Below are 16,790 nucleotides of genomic sequence, written 5' to 3' on the forward strand. Positions count from 1 at the left end.
GATATCGGAAGGGTCTCAGGATTGGAATGGGAAGGAGTTGGATATCACATCTCATGATAAAGGAAGGGTCTAAGGTTTGGAAGGGGAAGGATTTGGATATCACATCTCATGTTATATTACGGGTCTCAGGTTTGGTATTAGAAGCATTGAGATATCAAGTCTCATAGTATAGGAAGGGTCTCAGAATTGGAATGGGAAGGAGTTGGATATCACATCTCAAGCTATAGGAAGGGTCTCAGGATTGGAATGGGAAGGACTTGGATATCACATCTCATGCTATAGGAAGGCTCTCAGGTTTGGAACGGGAAAGAGTTGGATATCACATTTCATGTTAGAGGTAGGATCTCAGGTTTGGTATTAGAGGCATTGAGATATCACATCTCATGCTATCAGAAGGGTCTCAGGAATGGAATGGGAAGGAGTTGGATATCACATCTCATGCTAAAGGGAGGGTCTCAGGTTTGGAAGGGGAAGGATTTGGATATCACATCTCATGTTATAGGAAGGATCTCAGGTTTGGTATTAGAAGCATTGAGATATCACATCTCATGCTATAGGAAGGGTCTCAGGATTGGAATGGGAAGGACTTGGATATCACATCTCATGCTATAGGGAGGGTCTCAAGTTTGATATTAGAAGCTTTGAGATATCACATCTCATGATATCGGAAGGGTCTCAGGATTGGAATGGGAAGGAGTTGGATATCACATCTCATGATAAAGGAAGGGTCTAAGGTTTGGAAGGGGAAGGATTTGGATATCACATCTCATGTTATATTACGGGTCTCAGGTTTGGTATTAGAAGCATTGAGATATCAAGTCTCATAGTATAGGAAGGGTCTCAGAATTGGAATGGGAAGGAGTTGGATATCACATCTCATGCTATAGGAAGGGTCTCAGGTTTGGTATAAGCATTGAGATATCACATCTCATGCTATAGGAAGGGTCCAGGATTGGAATGGAAGGAGTTGGATATCACATCTCATGTTATAGGAAGGATCTCAGGTTTGGTATTAGAAGCATTGAGACATCACATCTCATGCTATAGGAAGGGTCTCAGGATTGGAATGGGAAGGAGTTGGATATCACATATCATGCTATAGGAAGGGTCTCAGGATTGGAATGGGAAGGAGTTGAATATGACATCTCATGCCGTAGGAAGGGTCTCAGGTTTGGTATAAACATTGAGATATCACATCTCTGCTATCAAAAGGGTCTCAGGATTGGAATGGGAAGGAGTTGGATATCCCATCTCATGTTATAGGAAGAGTCTCAGGTTTGGTATTAGAAGCATTGAGATATCACATCTCTGCTATCGGAAGGGTCTCAGGATTGGAATGGGAAGGAGTTGGATATCACATCTCATGCTATGGGAAGGGTCTCAGGTTTGGTATAAGCAGTGAGATATCACATCTCATGCTATAGAAAGTGTCTCAGGATTGGAATGGGAAGGAGTTGGATATCACATCTCATGTTATAGGAAGGATCTCAGGTTTGGTATAAGCATTGAGATATCACATCTCTGCTATCGGAAGGGTCTCAGGATTGGAATGGGAAGGAGTTGGATATCACATCTCATGCTATGGGAAGGGTCTCAGGTTTGGTATAAGCAGTGAGATATCACATCTCATGCTATAGGAAGTGTCTCAGGATTGGAATGGGAAGGAGTTGGATATCACATCTCATGTTATAGGAAGGATCTCAGGTTTGGTATAAGCATTGAGATATCACATCTCTGCTATCGGAAGGGTCTCAGGATTGGAATGGGAAGGAGTTGGATATTCCCATCTCATGTTATAGGAAGGGTCTCAGGTTTGGTATTAGAAGCATTGAGATATCACATCTCATGCTATAGGAAGGGTCTCAGGATTGGAATGGGAAGGACTTGGATATCACATCTCATGCTATAGGGAGGGTCTCAAGTTTGATATTAGAAGCTTTGAGATATCACATCTCATGATATCGGAAGGGTCTCAGGATTGGAATGGGAAGGAGTTGGATATCACATCTCATGATAAAGGAAGGGTCTAAGGTTTGGAAGGGGAAGGATTTGGATATCACATCTCATGTTATATTACGGGTCTCAGGTTTGGTATTAGAAGCATTGAGATATCAAGTCTCATAGTATAGGAAGGGTCTCAGAATTGGAATGGGAAGGAGTTGGATATCACATCTCAAGCTATAGGAAGGGTCTCAGGATTGGAATGGGAAGGACTTGGATATCACATCTCATGCTATAGGAAGGCTCTCAGGTTTGGAAGGGGAAAGAGTTGGATATCACATTTCATGTTAGAGGTAGGATCTCAGGTTTGGTATTAGAGGCATTGAGATATCACATCTCATGCTATCAGAAGGGTCTCAGGAATGGAATGGGAAGGAGTTGGATATCACATCTCATGCTAAAGGGAGGGTCTCAGGTTTGGAAGGGGAAGGATTTGGATATCACATCTCATGTTATAGGGAGGATCTCAGGTTTGGTATTAGAAGCATTGAGATATCACATCTCATGCTATCGGAAGTATCTCAGGTTTGGTATTAGAAGCATTGAGATATCACATCTCATGCTATCAGAAGAGTCTCAGGATTGGAATAGGAAGGAGTTGGATATCACATCTCATGCTAAAGGGAGGGTCTTAGGTTTGGAAGGGGAAGGATTTGGATATCACATCTCATGTTATCGGAAGGATCTCACGTTTGGTATTAGAAGTATTGAGATATCATATCTCATGCTATAGGAAGGGTCTCAGGATTGGAATGGGAAGGAGTTGGATATCACATCTCATGCTATAGGGAGGGTCTCAGGATTGGAATGGGAAGGACTTAGATATCACATATCATGCTATAGGGAGGGTCTCAGTTTTGATATTAGAAGCATTGAGATATCACATCTCATGCTATCGGAAGTGTCTCAGGATTGGAATGGGAAGGAGCTGGATATCACATCTCATGCTAAAGGAAGGGTCTCTGGTTTGGAACGGGAAGGATTTGGATATCACATCTCATGTTATAGGAAGGGTCTCAGGTTTGGTATAAGCATTGAGATATCACATCTCTGCTATCGGAAGAGTCTAAGGATTGGAATGGGAAGGAGTTGGATATCCCATCTCATGTTATAGGACGGGTCTCAGGTTTGTTATTAGAATCATTGAGATATCATATTGCATGCTGTAGGAAGGGTCTAAGGGTTGGAATGTGAAGGACTTGGATATCACATCTCATGCTATAGATAGGCTCTTAGGTTTGGAAAGGGAAGGAGTTGGATATCACATTTCATGTTAGAGGAAGGATCTCAGGTTTGGTATTAGAAGCATAGAGATATCACATCTCATGCTATAGGAAGGGTCTCAGGATTGGAATGGGAAGCAGTTGGATATCACATCTCATGCTATAGGAAGGGTCTCAGGTTTGGTATAAGCATTGAGATATCACATCTCATGCTATAGGAAGGGTCTCAGGATTGGAATGGGAAGGACTTGGATATCACATCTCATGCTATAGGGAGGGTCTCAAGTTTGATATTAGAAGCTTTGAGATATCACATCTCATGATATCGGAAGGGTCTCAGGATTGGAATGGGAAGGAGTTGGATATCACATCTCATGATAAAGGAAGGGTCTAAGGTTTGGAAGGGGAAGGATTTGGATATCACATCTCATGTTATATTACGGGTCTCAGGTTTGGTATTAGAAGCATTGAGATATCAAGTCTCTTAGTATAGGAAGGGTCTCAGAATTGGAATGGAAAGGAGTTGGATATCACATCTCAAGCTATAGGAAGGGTCTCAGGATTGGAATGGGAAGGACTTGGATATCACATCTCATGCTATAGGAAGGCTCTCAGGTTTGGAAGGGGAAAGAGTTGGATATCACATTTCATGTTAGAGGTAGGATCTCAGGTTTGGTATTAGAGGCATTGAGAAATCACATCTCATGCTATCAGAAGGGTCTCAGGTTTGGTATAAGCATTGAGATATCACATCTCATGCTATAGGAAGGGTCTCAGGATTGGAATGGGAAGGACTTGGATATCACATCTCATGCTATAGGGAGGGTCTCAAGTTTGATATTAGAAGCTTTGAGATATCACATCTCATGATATCGGAAGGGTCTCAGGATTGGAATGGGAAGGAGTTGGATATCACATCTCATGATAAAGGAAGGGTCTAAGGTTTGGAAGGGGAAGGACTTGGATATCACATCTCATGCTATAGGAAGGATCTCAGGTTTGGTATTAGAAGCATTGAGATATCACATCTCATGCTATCGGAAGGATCTCAGGTTTGGTATTAGAAGCATTGAGATATCACATCTCATGCTATCAGAAGAGTCTCAGGATTGGAATAGGAAGGAGTTGGATATCACATCTCATGCTAAAGGGAGGGTCTCAGGTTTGGAAGGGGAAGGATTTGGATATCACATCTCATGTTATCGGAAGGATCTCACGTTTGGTATTAGAAGTATTGAGATATCATATCTCATGCTATAGGAAGGGTCTCAGGATTGGAATGGGAAGGACTTGGATATCACATCTCATGCTATAGGAAGGCTCTCAGGTTTGGAAGGGGAAAGAGTTGGATATCACATTTCATGTTAGAGGTAGGATCTCAGGTTTGGTATTAGAGGCATTGAGATATCACATCTCATGCTATCAGAAGGGTCTCAGGAATGGAATGGGAAGGAGTTGGATATCACATCTCATGCTAAAGGGAGGGTCTTAGGTTTGGAAGGGGAAGGATTTGGATATCACATCTCATGTTATAGGAAGGATCTCAGGTTTGGTATTAGAAGCATTGAGATATCACATCTCATGCTATCGGAAGGATCTCAGGTTTGGTATTAGAAGCATTGAGATATCACATCTCATGCTATCAGAAGAGTCTCAGGATTGGAATAGGAAGGAGTTGGATATCACATCTCATGCTAAAGGGAGGGTCTCAGGTTTGGAAGGGGAAGGATTTGGATATCACATCTCATGTTATCGGAAGGATCTCACGTTTGGTATTAGAAGTATTGAGATATCATATCTCATGCTATAGGAAGGGTCTCAGGATTGGAATGGGAAGGAGTTGGATATCACATCTCATGCTATAGGGAGGGTCTCAGGATTGGAATGGGAAGGACTTAGATATCACATATCATGCTATAGGGAGGGTCTCAGTTTTGATATTAGAAGCATTGAGATATCACATCTCATGCTATCGGAAGTGTCTCAGGATTGGAATGGGAAGGAGCTGGATATCACATCTCATGCTAAAGGAAGGGTCTCAGGTTTGGAACGGGAAGGATTTGGATATCACATCTCATGTTATAGGAAGGGTCTCAGGTTTGGTATAAGCATTGAGATATCACATCTCTGCTATCGGAAGAGTCTCAGGATTGGAATGGGAAGGAGTTGGATATCCCATCTCATGTTATAGGACGGGTCTCAGGTTTGTTATTAGAATCATTGAGATATCATATTGCATGCTGTAGGAAGGGTCTAAGGGTTGGAATGTGAAGGACTTGGATATCACATCTCATGCTATAGATAGGCTCTTAGGTTTGGAAAGGGAAGGAGTTGGATATCACATTTCATGTTAGAGGAAGGATCTCAGGTTTGGTATTAGAAGCATAGAGATATCACATCTCATGCTATAGGAAGGGTCTCAGGATTGGAATGGGAAGCAGTTGGATATCACATCTCATGCTATAGGAAGGGTCTCAGGTTTGGTATAAGCATTGAGATATCACATCTCATGCTATAGGAAGGGTCTCAGGATTGGAATGGGAAGGACTTGGATATCACATCTCATGCTATAGGGAGGGTCTCAAGTTTGATATTAGAAGCTTTGAGATATCACATCTCATGATATCGGAAGGGTCTCAGGATTGGAATGGGAAGGAGTTGGATATCACATCTCATGATAAAGGAAGGGTCTAAGGTTTGGAAGGGGAAGGATTTGGATATCACATCTCATGTTATATTACGGGTCTCAGGTTTGGTATTAGAAGCATTGAGATATCAAGTCTCATAGTATAGGAAGGGTCTCAGAATTGGAATGGAAAGGAGTTGGATATCACATCTCAAGCTATAGGAAGGGTCTCAGGATTGGAATGGGAAGGACTTGGATATCACATCTCATGCTATAGGAAGGCTCTCAGGTTTGGAAGGGGAAAGAGTTGGATATCACATTTCATGTTAGAGGTAGGATCTCAGGTTTGGTATTAGAGGCATTGAGATATCACATCTCATGCTATCAGAAGGGTCTCAGGAATGGAATGTGAAGGAGTTGGATATCACATCTCATGCTAAAGGGAGGGTCAGGGACGTCATTTGGGGGTCGCCAGAGGTCGCAAGAGCGACCGCTGCCGATTGGCCAGCGACCTCTGTCACTCTCTTGCGACCTCTGGCATTTCCTCCAATCAGAGGAGGAGGGGGCGTGGCCACCACTCAAGCGGTGCAGCGTGCTGGTGGTCCTCCATTTTGTGAGCACTGCAGCGAAGCCAGCGTGCAGCAGCAGCTTCGTGGTTTCTCTTGGTGCCAGAAAGTCCAGGCCAACTAACTTCTTCCAAGCTAACACACAGCGGTGAGTCAGTCTGTGTTGTGTGTGTGACTGAGGTCGGGGGCGAGCGGGTGTGTGTGAGCTGCTGGGTGGATTAATGTTGCTGGCGTGTGCCGCCGTAGGCCCCAGGCCAGTGCCTTAAGTGGCACTACAAATCGAGCCGGGGCCCATCGAGGGAGCGTGGCCCAACAACGTGGTCTTGATGGGCCGTTAGGCCACGCCCCCTTGACGAGCCCCGGCTCAATGGGCTACTGGCACCCCTGTCAGGCAGCCTTTTGTAGAGATTAGCACCCTCTCCCCTATGGGGGAGAGGGTGCTGATCTCTGCATTTATTTTGTATAGGCTTGCCTGGCAGGGGACAGCGCCTCGCCTATTCAGCCTTAATGGTGGTGCTGCCCCTCGCCAGCTGGGGAGGGGCAGCGTCACCATTAAGGCTGAAAGGGTGAGGCCACTGGAAGCAGAGGCCTTTTTCCTAAAGACTGAAACTCCCGCGAATCCGCGGGAGCTTCAGTATTTAGGAAGCAAGGCCTCTGCTTCCAGCGGCCTCACCCTTTCAGCCTTAATGGTGGCGCCGGCCCACGTGCATCCCTTGATTAAAGGGATGCCTCGCAGGTGCGGCGCCACCATTATAGCTGAAAGGCATTTTTTTCTGAAGCCTGAAGCTCTCGCACACGAGCGAGAGTTTCAGGCTGTAGAAAAAAATGCCTTTTCGTGTAGTGGCCGGGGCTGCCCGGGGAGATTAGTGGGCCCCGGCAGGGCCCCGCCTCAAAACGAAATTTCGGAACCTGCCGGGGCCCAGCCCCGGCAGGCCCCGGCCCACTTAAAGCCCTGCCCCAGGCTGAGGTCAGATGTGTGCTCTTGTGGCATTCCCCTGCGGCCGCCAGGACCAGGTGGAGCCTAGGTTGCGTGTGTGCTGTGCTAGCCCACTACCCGCCTGCGGCCGCAGGCGGATAGCTTGGCACCTCAGGCGACAACAGCTACACGTGTTGCTTAATACCCAGAGGTTTCTAAGCATGGACCTGGGGATCGAACCTGTTTTGCTCCCACGTCGTCTTGCTTCCAGTTGCCCCTGAGCTAGGAATCTGCCCCACGGACTGTCGAGTTGCTAAGGTTTAGCCACCCCAGTTTCTCCCCCTTAGAGTCCCTAGAATATAGACAGTGGCCCCGATTTATAAAGTATCATGTGTGTCCCGGCCTTGCAATATTCTAAAATGTCATTGGCAAGGAATGTCAACATATGATATATTATGGCATTTATAACGCGCCTATACACAAAGTAAAACACAGTACCATTGGAGAATGATGAAGCTTCTCTCTGCCTCTTTCCATAGAATTGGGGGTTTTGTGAATTTACCTCATTGGCGAAGGAGCATGGATTCAATACAGCAACTAAGTGCGCTGCACACATCTGTAATACCTCAAATACTTACACACAATTGGAGCTAAAAGCCTAAAATCTGATTCCTCAAGCAGAATGTAATCAGGGTCCCAACACACTCCACTGGCAGGGTGCCTGTGGCCAAGGGCAGGGAGCTCTGCTTTCGGGGTGGGGGTGTGCATGCATGCAAATGTCTGCTTGCTCTAGTCTGTGTGTGCGTTTGTGGGATGTGGGGGGCCTGTATCTGGAGTGCTGCAGGGCTTGGTTGGCCCAAATCAGGGGGCTTTATCTGGAGTGTTGCGGGCTACGCTCTCGGCCCCCTAGCTGTGTGGTCTGTGCGCTCCCTGGTATCTGGAAGGGACCCCTGTGCCTGGGGTGCTTCTCTGGCCCCTGGGTCCGTGCTGTGGAGGTGTGTCTGGAGTGCAGGGTGTACTGTCTCTCTGTGGCCTCCCTTCTCTCACGCCTCCTTGACTGGGCAAGTGTGGTGGGAGTCGTGGAACCCTGCCGGTCCCTCACACAAAGGGGACATGTAGACTTTTCAACAGAGTCACTTCGCAGCACAATCGCTCCTTACCTGAGACAACTGTCCTTCCTGCATCTTCATTGAAATGCCTCCTATGCAGCAGAGATCATATTGAGTTGCTCAGTGCTCGCTGGAATCCAGCTCTGTGCATTCAAAATATCATCATCATAAAAATAATGGGCCAATGAATATCTGCCACAATAATCAGTTCTGCCTCTGGGTAAATAGTGAGGGGTTACGCTGCACGCCCCAGTTTCCCAGTGTATGACCTCACATGGTGATGGGACGTCACCATCCACCTCTTCCCAGCCACATTAGGGTCACTGGGTGTAGGGTATTCAGTTTCAGGAGTATAATTCGATAATATCACGTCACCCCAAGTGCTCATGTGAGTGAGGGGAGGCTAGATGTGCCGGGATGAGAGGTACCACAGGCTCCAGGGATGCCGGGAAACGGAGGGTGGAATAGGCTGCTGGGTGGCCGGATTGCAAGGTCAGAAGCAGGGCACTGCAGTTAATGGTAGTCTGGAAAGCACACCCCTCAGTGCGTTCAGTCAGTATCTTGTCTCTATGACAAATGATATTCTGGTGTGCTGTTGTACAAATGATTCTTCCATTCTGATAATTTGTTTTTTATTTTCAGACCTGCATCTTCATGTGGAGTTCCTTCCTTTCTGTGTCAGAATCTTCACCTTACATGCCACTGAAACAGCAGCCTCGGACACATCTGTCAAGCCACTGTTCTGCTCAATCTGGTAAGAAACTACATTTTAAGTCTTATGATCAGAGTGAAGGGTTGGGCATTATCCCAAAATCTATACAATAGTACTAATTGTTGGAATGTGTACCATTATGGAGAGGTGAGGGGTGTGGAGGACAATGAACATGTAGGAACAGAAACCTAGGCATATAAAGAGTGTTGGTGAGTGTGGGAGTAATGCAAAATGCAGCCAGGATTTTTTCCCCGTAAAATATGGGGACATGACTTATGAGGCTTTTGGTACTGAAGGTGGCATCGCTCAGTAATGCACTGTACACCTTGAACACATTTTGAACTAATCTTTTGGCAGCCAAAATAACACAAGAAGAAGAATTATTAAAAACTGTGGATGCCATACATGTTTTCTGGTGAAATATTCTCCCTCTCGCCTTTTATCCTGGCTTTCCCCTATCCCCATACCCGCCTATCCGTCCCTGTCCCCCCAGAATGTGATTTCGCTCTGTAGTCCTGTTGAACTAACAGGGCAGATCCAGATTAAGAGGGGATTTGGGTTCATACACTTCGCGTGGCAACATGGACCTTGACACTGCTACATATGATGATCCATTCTTGTATGAAATGTCACAAAACACTGATATCGTAACCATATATTTCTTAGTGTACTGAGGGGATAATGCTTTATGAGGCCACTTCCTGTGATGTCATGTGGAGGGCGTGGTCAAATGACATCACTTCCTGTGATGTCGAGTGGGGTGTGGTCAAATGACATCACTTCCTGTGATGTCACTCTTATGGGCGTGGCACTGTGATGTCACTTCCGCTACCCCTGGCGTTTTGGTGAAATGACGTCCCTGGGGAGGGTCTCAGGTTTGGAAGGGGAAGGATTTGGATATCACATCTCATGTTATAGGAAGGATCTCAGGTTTGGTATTAGAAGCATTGAGATATCACATCTCATGCTATCGGAAGGATCTCAGGTTTGGTATTAGAAGCATTGAGATATCACATCTCATGCTATCAGAAGAGTCTCAGGATTGGAATAGGAAGGAGTTGGATATCACATCTCATGCTAAAGGGAGGGTCTCAGGTTTGGAAGGGGAAGGATTTGGATATCACATCTCATGTTATCGGAAGGATCTCACGTTTGGTATTAGAAGTATTGAGATATCATATCTCATGCTATAGGAAGGGTCTCAGGATTGGAATGGGAAGGAGTTGGATATCACATCTCATGCTATAGGGAGGGTCTCAGGATTGGAATGGGAAGGACTTAGATATCACATATCATGCTATAGGGAGGGTCTCAGTTTTGATATTAGAAGCATTGAGATATCACATCTCATGCTATCGGAAGTGTCTCAGGATTGGAATGGGAAGGAGCTGGATATCACATCTCATGCTAAAGGAAGGGTCTCAGGTTTGGAACGGGAAGGATTTGGATATCACATCTCATGTTATAGGAAGGGTCTCAGGTTTGGTATAAGCATTGAGATATCACATCTCTGCTATCGGAAGAGTCTCAGGATTGGAATGGGAAGGAGTTGAATATCCCATCTCATGTTATAGGACGGGTCTCAGGTTTGTTATTAGAATCATTGAGATATCATATTGCATGCTGTAGGAAGGGTCTAAGGGTTGGAATGTGAAGGACTTGGATATCACATCTCATGCTATAGATAGGCTCTTAGGTTTGGAAAGGGAAGGAGTTGGATATCCCATTTCATGTTAGAGGAAGGATCTCAGGTTTGGTATTAGAAGCATAGAGATATCACATCTCATGCTATAGGAATGGTCTCAGGATTGGAATGGGAAGCAGTTGGATATCACATCTCATGCTATAGGAAGTGTCTCAGGATTGGAATGGGAAGGACTTGGGTATCACATCTCATGCTATAGGGAGGGTCTCAAGTTTGATATTAGAAGCATTGAGATATCACATCTCATGCTATAGGAAGGGTCTCAGGATTGGAATGGGAAGGAGTTGGATATCACATCTCATGTTATAGGAAGGATCTCAGGTTTGGTATAAGCATTGAGATATCACATCTCTGCTATCGGAAGGGTCTCAGGATTGGAATGGGAAGGAGTTGGATATTCCCATCTCATGTTATAGGGAGGGTCTCAAGTTTGATATTAGAAGCATTGAGATATCACATTTCATGATATCGGAAGGGTCTCAAGATTGGAATGGGAAGGAGTTGGCTATCACATCTCATGATAAAGGAAGGGTCTTAGGTTTGGAAGGGGAAGCATTTGGATATCACATCTCATGTTATAGGACGGGTCTCAGGTTTGGTATTAGAAGCATTGAGATATCAAGTCTCATGGTATAGGAAGGGTCTCAGAATTGGAATGGGAAGGAGTTGGATATCACATCTCAAGCTATAGGAAGGGTCTCAGGATTAGAATGGGAAGGAGTTTGATATCACATCTCATGCCATAGTATGGGTCTCAGGTTTGGTAGAAGCATTGGGATATCAGATCTCATGCTATCGGAAGGGTATCGGGATTGGATTTGGAAGGAGTTGGATATCCCATCTCATGCTATAGGAAGGGTCTCAGGTTGGAATGGGAAGGAGTTGGGTATCACATCTCATGTTATAGGAAGGGTCTCAGGATTGGAATGGGAAGGACTTGGATATCACATCTCATGCTATAGGAAGGCTCTCAGGTTTGCAAGGGGAAAGAGTTGGATATCACATTTCATGTTAGAGGTAGGATCTCAGGTTTGGTATTAGAAGTATTGAGATATCACATCTCATGCTATCAGAAGGATCTCAGGTTTGGTATAGAAGCATTGAGATATCATATCTTATGCTATCAGAAGAGTCTCAGGATTGGAATGTGAAGGAGTTGGATATCACATCTCATGCTAAAGGGAGGGTCTCAGGTTTGGAAGATAAGGATTTGGATATCACATCTCATGTTATAGGAAGGATCTCAGGTTTGGTATTAGAAGTATTGAGATATCACATCTCATGCTATCGGAAGGATTTCAGGTTTTGTATAGAAGCATTGAGATATCATATCTTATGCTATCAGAAGGGTCTCAGGATTGGAATGGGAAGGAGTTGGATATCACATCTCATGCTAAAGGGCGGGTCTCAGGTTTGGAAGGGGAAGGATTTGGATATCACATCTCATGTTATAGGACGGATCTCAGGTTTGGTATTAGAAGTATTGAGATATCACATCTCATGTTATCGGAAGGATCTCAGGTTTGGTATTAGAAGTATTGAGATATCACCTCTCATGCTATAGGAAGGGTCTCAGGATTGGAATGGGAAGGAGTTGGATATCACATCTCATGCTAAAGGAAGGGTCTCAGGTTTGGTAGAAGCATTGAGATATCACATCTCATGCTATAGGAAGGGTCTCAGGATTGGAATGGGAAGGACTTAGATATCACATATCATGCTATAGGGAGGGTCTCAGTTTTGATATTAGAATCATTGAGATATCACATCTCATGCTATCGGAAGTGTCTCAGGATTGGAATGGGAAGGAGCTGGATATCACATCTCATGCTAAAGGAAGGGTCTCAGGTTTGGAACGGGAAGGAGTTGGATATCACATCTCATGTTATAGGAAGGGTCTCAGGTTTGGTATAAACATTGAGATATCACATCTCTGCTATCGGAAGTGTCTCAGGATTGGAATGGGAAGGAGTTGGATATCCCATCTCATGTTATAGGACGGGTCTCAGGTTTTTTATTAGAATCATTGAGATATCATATTGCATGCTGTAGGAAGGGTCTAAGGATTGGAATGGGAAGGACTTGGATATCACATCTCATGCTATAGATAGGCTCTCAGGTTTGGAAAGTGAAGGAGTTGGATATCACATTTCATGTTAGAGGAAGGATCTCAGGTTTGGTATTAGAGGCATTGAGATATCACATCTCAGGCTATAGGAAGGGTCTCAGGATTGGAATGGGAAGGAGTTGGATATCACATCTCATGCTATAGGAAGGGTCTCAGGTTTGGTATAAGCATTGAGATATCACATCTCATGCTATAGGAAGGGTCCAGGATTGGAATGGAAGGAGTTGGATATCACATCTCATGTTATAGGAAGGATCTCAGGTTTGGTATTAGAAGCATTGAGACATCACATCTCATGCTATAGGAAGGGTCTCAGGATTGGAATGGGAAGGAGTTGGATATCACATCTCATGCTATAGGAAGGGTCTCAGGATTGGAATGGGAAGGAGTTGAATATGACATCTCATGCCTTAGGAAGGGTCTCAGGTTTGGTATAAACATTGAGATATCACATCTCTGCTATCAAAAGGGTCTCAGGATTGGAATGGGAAGGAGTTGGATATCCCATCTCATGTTATAGGAAGAGTCTCAGGTTTGGTATTAGAAGCATTGAGATATCACATCTCATGCTATAGGAAGTGTCTCAGGATTGGAATGGGAAGGACTTGGATATCACATCTCATGCTATAGGTAGGGTCTCAAGTTTGATATTAGAAGCATTGAGATATCACATCTCATGCTATAGGAAGGGTCTGAGGATTGGAATGGGAAGGAGTTGGATATCACATCTCATGCTATGGGAAGGGTCTCAGGTTTGGTATAAGCAGTGAGATATCACATCTCATGCTATAGGAAGTGTCTCAGGATTGGAATGGGAAGGAGTTGGATATCACATCTCATGTTATAGGAAGGATCTCAGGTTTGGTATAAGCATTGAGATATCACATCTCTGCTATCGGAAGGGTCTCAGGATTGGAATGGGAAGGAGTTGGATATTCCCATCTCATGTTATAGGAAGGGTCTCAGGTTTGGTATTAGAAGCATTGAGATATCACATCTCATGCTATAGGAAGGGTCTCAGGATTGGAATGGGAAGGACTTGGATATCACATCTCATGCTATAGGGAGGCTCTCAAGTTTGATATTAGAAGCTTTGAGATATCACATCTCATGATATCGGAAGGGTCTCAGGATTGGAATGGGAAGGAGTTGGATATCACATCTCATGATAAAGGAAGGGTCTAAGGTTTGGAAGGGGAAGGATTTGGATATCACATCTCATGTTATATTACGGGTCTCAGGTTTGGTATTAGAAGCATTGAGATATCAAGTCTCATAGTATAAGAAGGGTCTCAGAATTGGAATGGGAAGGAGTTGGATATCACATCTCAAGCTATAGGAAGGGTCTCAGGATTGGAATGGGAAGGACTTGGATATCACATCTCATGCTATAGGAAGGCTCTCAGGTTTGGAAGGGGAAAGAGTTGGATATCACATTTCATGTTAGAGGTAGGATCTCAGGTTTGGTATTAGAGGCATTGAGATATCACATCTCATGCTATCAGAAGGGTCTCAGGAATGGAATGGGAAGGAGTTGGATATCACATCTCATGCTAAAGGGAGGGTCTCAGGTTTGGAAGGGGAAGGATTTGGATATCACATCTCATGTTATAGGAAGGATCTCAGGTTTGGTATTAGAAGCATTGAGATATCACATCTCATGCTATCGGAAGGATCTCAGGTTTGGTATTAGAAGCATTGAGATATCACATCTCATGCTATCAGAAGAGTCTCAGGATTGGAATAGGAAGGAGTTGGATATCACATCTCATGCTAAAGGGAGGGTCTCAGGTTTGGAAGGGGAAGGATTTGGATATCACATCTCATGTTATCGGAAGGATCTCACGTTTGGTATTAGAAGTATTGAGATATCATATCTCATGCTATAGGAAGGGTCTCAGGATTGGAATGGGAAGGAGTTGGATATCACATCTCATGCTATAGGGAGGGTCTCAGGATTGGAATGGGAAGGACTTAGATATCACATATCATGCTATAGGGAGGGTCTCAGTTTTGATATTAGAAGCATTGAGATATCACATCTCATGCTATCGGAAGTGTCTCAGGATTGGAATGGGAAGGAGCTGGATATCACATCTCATGCCAAAGGAAGGGTCTCAGGTTTGGAACGGGAAGGATTTGGATATCACATCTCATGTTATAGGAAGGGTCTCAGGTTTGGTATAAGCATTGAGATATCACATCTCTGCTATCGGAAGAGTCTCAGGATTGGAATGGGAAGGAGTTGGATATCCCATCTCATGTTATAGGACGGGTCTCAGGTTTGTTATTAGAATCATTGAGATATCATATTGCATGCTGTAGGAAGGGTCTAAGGGTTGGAATGTGAAGGACTTGGATATCACATCTCATGCTATAGATAGGCTCTTAGGTTTGGAAAGGGAAGGACTTGGATATCACATTTCATGTTAGAGGAAGGATCTCAGGTTTGGTATTAGAAGCATAGAGATATCACATCTCATGCTCTAGGAAGGGTCTCAGGATTGGAATGGGAAGCAGTTGGATATCACATCTCATGCTATAGGAAGGGTCTCAGGTTTGGTATAAGCATTGAGATATCACATCTCATGCTATAGGAAGGGTCTCAGGATTGGAATGGGAAGGACTTGGATATCACATCTCATGCTATAGGGAGGGTCTCAAGTTTGATATTAGAAGCTTTGAGATATCACATCTCATGATATCGGAAGGGTCTCAGGATTGGAATGGGAAGGAGTTGGATATCACATCTCATGATAAAGGAAGGGTCTAAGGTTTGGAAGGGGAAGGATTTGGATATCACATCTCATGTTATATTACGGGTCTCAGGTTTGGTATTAGAAGCATTGAGATATCAAGTCTCATAGTATAGGAAGGGTCTCAGAATTGGAATGGGAAGGAGTTGGATATCACATCTCAAGCTATAGGAAGGGTCTCAGGATTGGAATGGGAAGGACTTGGATATCACATCTCATGCTATAGGAAGGCTCTCAGGTTTGGAAGGGGAAAGAGTTGGATATCACATTTCATGTTAGAGGTAGGATCTCAGGTTTGGTATTAGAGGCATTGAGATATCACATCTCATGCTATCAGAAGGGTCTCAGGAATGGAATGGGAAGGAGTTGGATATCACATCTCATGCTAAAGGGAGGGTCTCAGGTTTGGAAGGAGAAGGATTTGGATATCACATCTCATGTTATAGGAAGGATCTCAGGTTTGGTATTAGAAGCATTGAGATATCACATCTCATGCTATAGGAAGGGTCTCAGGATTGGAATGGGAAGCAGTTGGATATCACATCTCATGCTATAGGAAGGGTCTCAGGTTTGGTATAAGCATTGAGATATCACATCTCATGCTATAGGACGGGTCTCAGGATTGGAATGGAAGGAGTTGGATATCACATCTCATGTTATAGGAAGGATCTCAGGTTTGGTATTAGAAGCATTGAGACATCACATCTCATGCTATAGGAAGGGTCTCAGGGTTGGAATGGGAAGGAGTTGGATATCACATCTCATCCAATAGGAAGGGTCTCAGGTTTGGAATAGGAAGGAATTGGATATCACATCTCATGTTATAGGAAGGATCTCAGGTTTGGTATTAGAAGCATTGAGATATCACATCTCATGCTATAGGAAGGGTCTCAGGATTGGAATGTGAAGGATTTGGATATCACATCTCATGCTAAAGGAAGGGTCTCAGGTTTGGTAGAAGCATTGAGATATCACGTCTCTGCTATCGGAAGGGTCTCAGGATTGGATTGGGAAGGAGTTGGATATCCCTTCTCATGCTATAGGAAGG

The sequence above is a fragment of the Ambystoma mexicanum genome, chromosome 6p, assembly GCF_040938575.1.
Source record: "Ambystoma mexicanum isolate Mex_15411 chromosome 6p, UKY_AmexF1_1, whole genome shotgun sequence".
NCBI lineage: Eukaryota > Metazoa > Chordata > Amphibia > Caudata > Ambystomatidae > Ambystoma > Ambystoma mexicanum.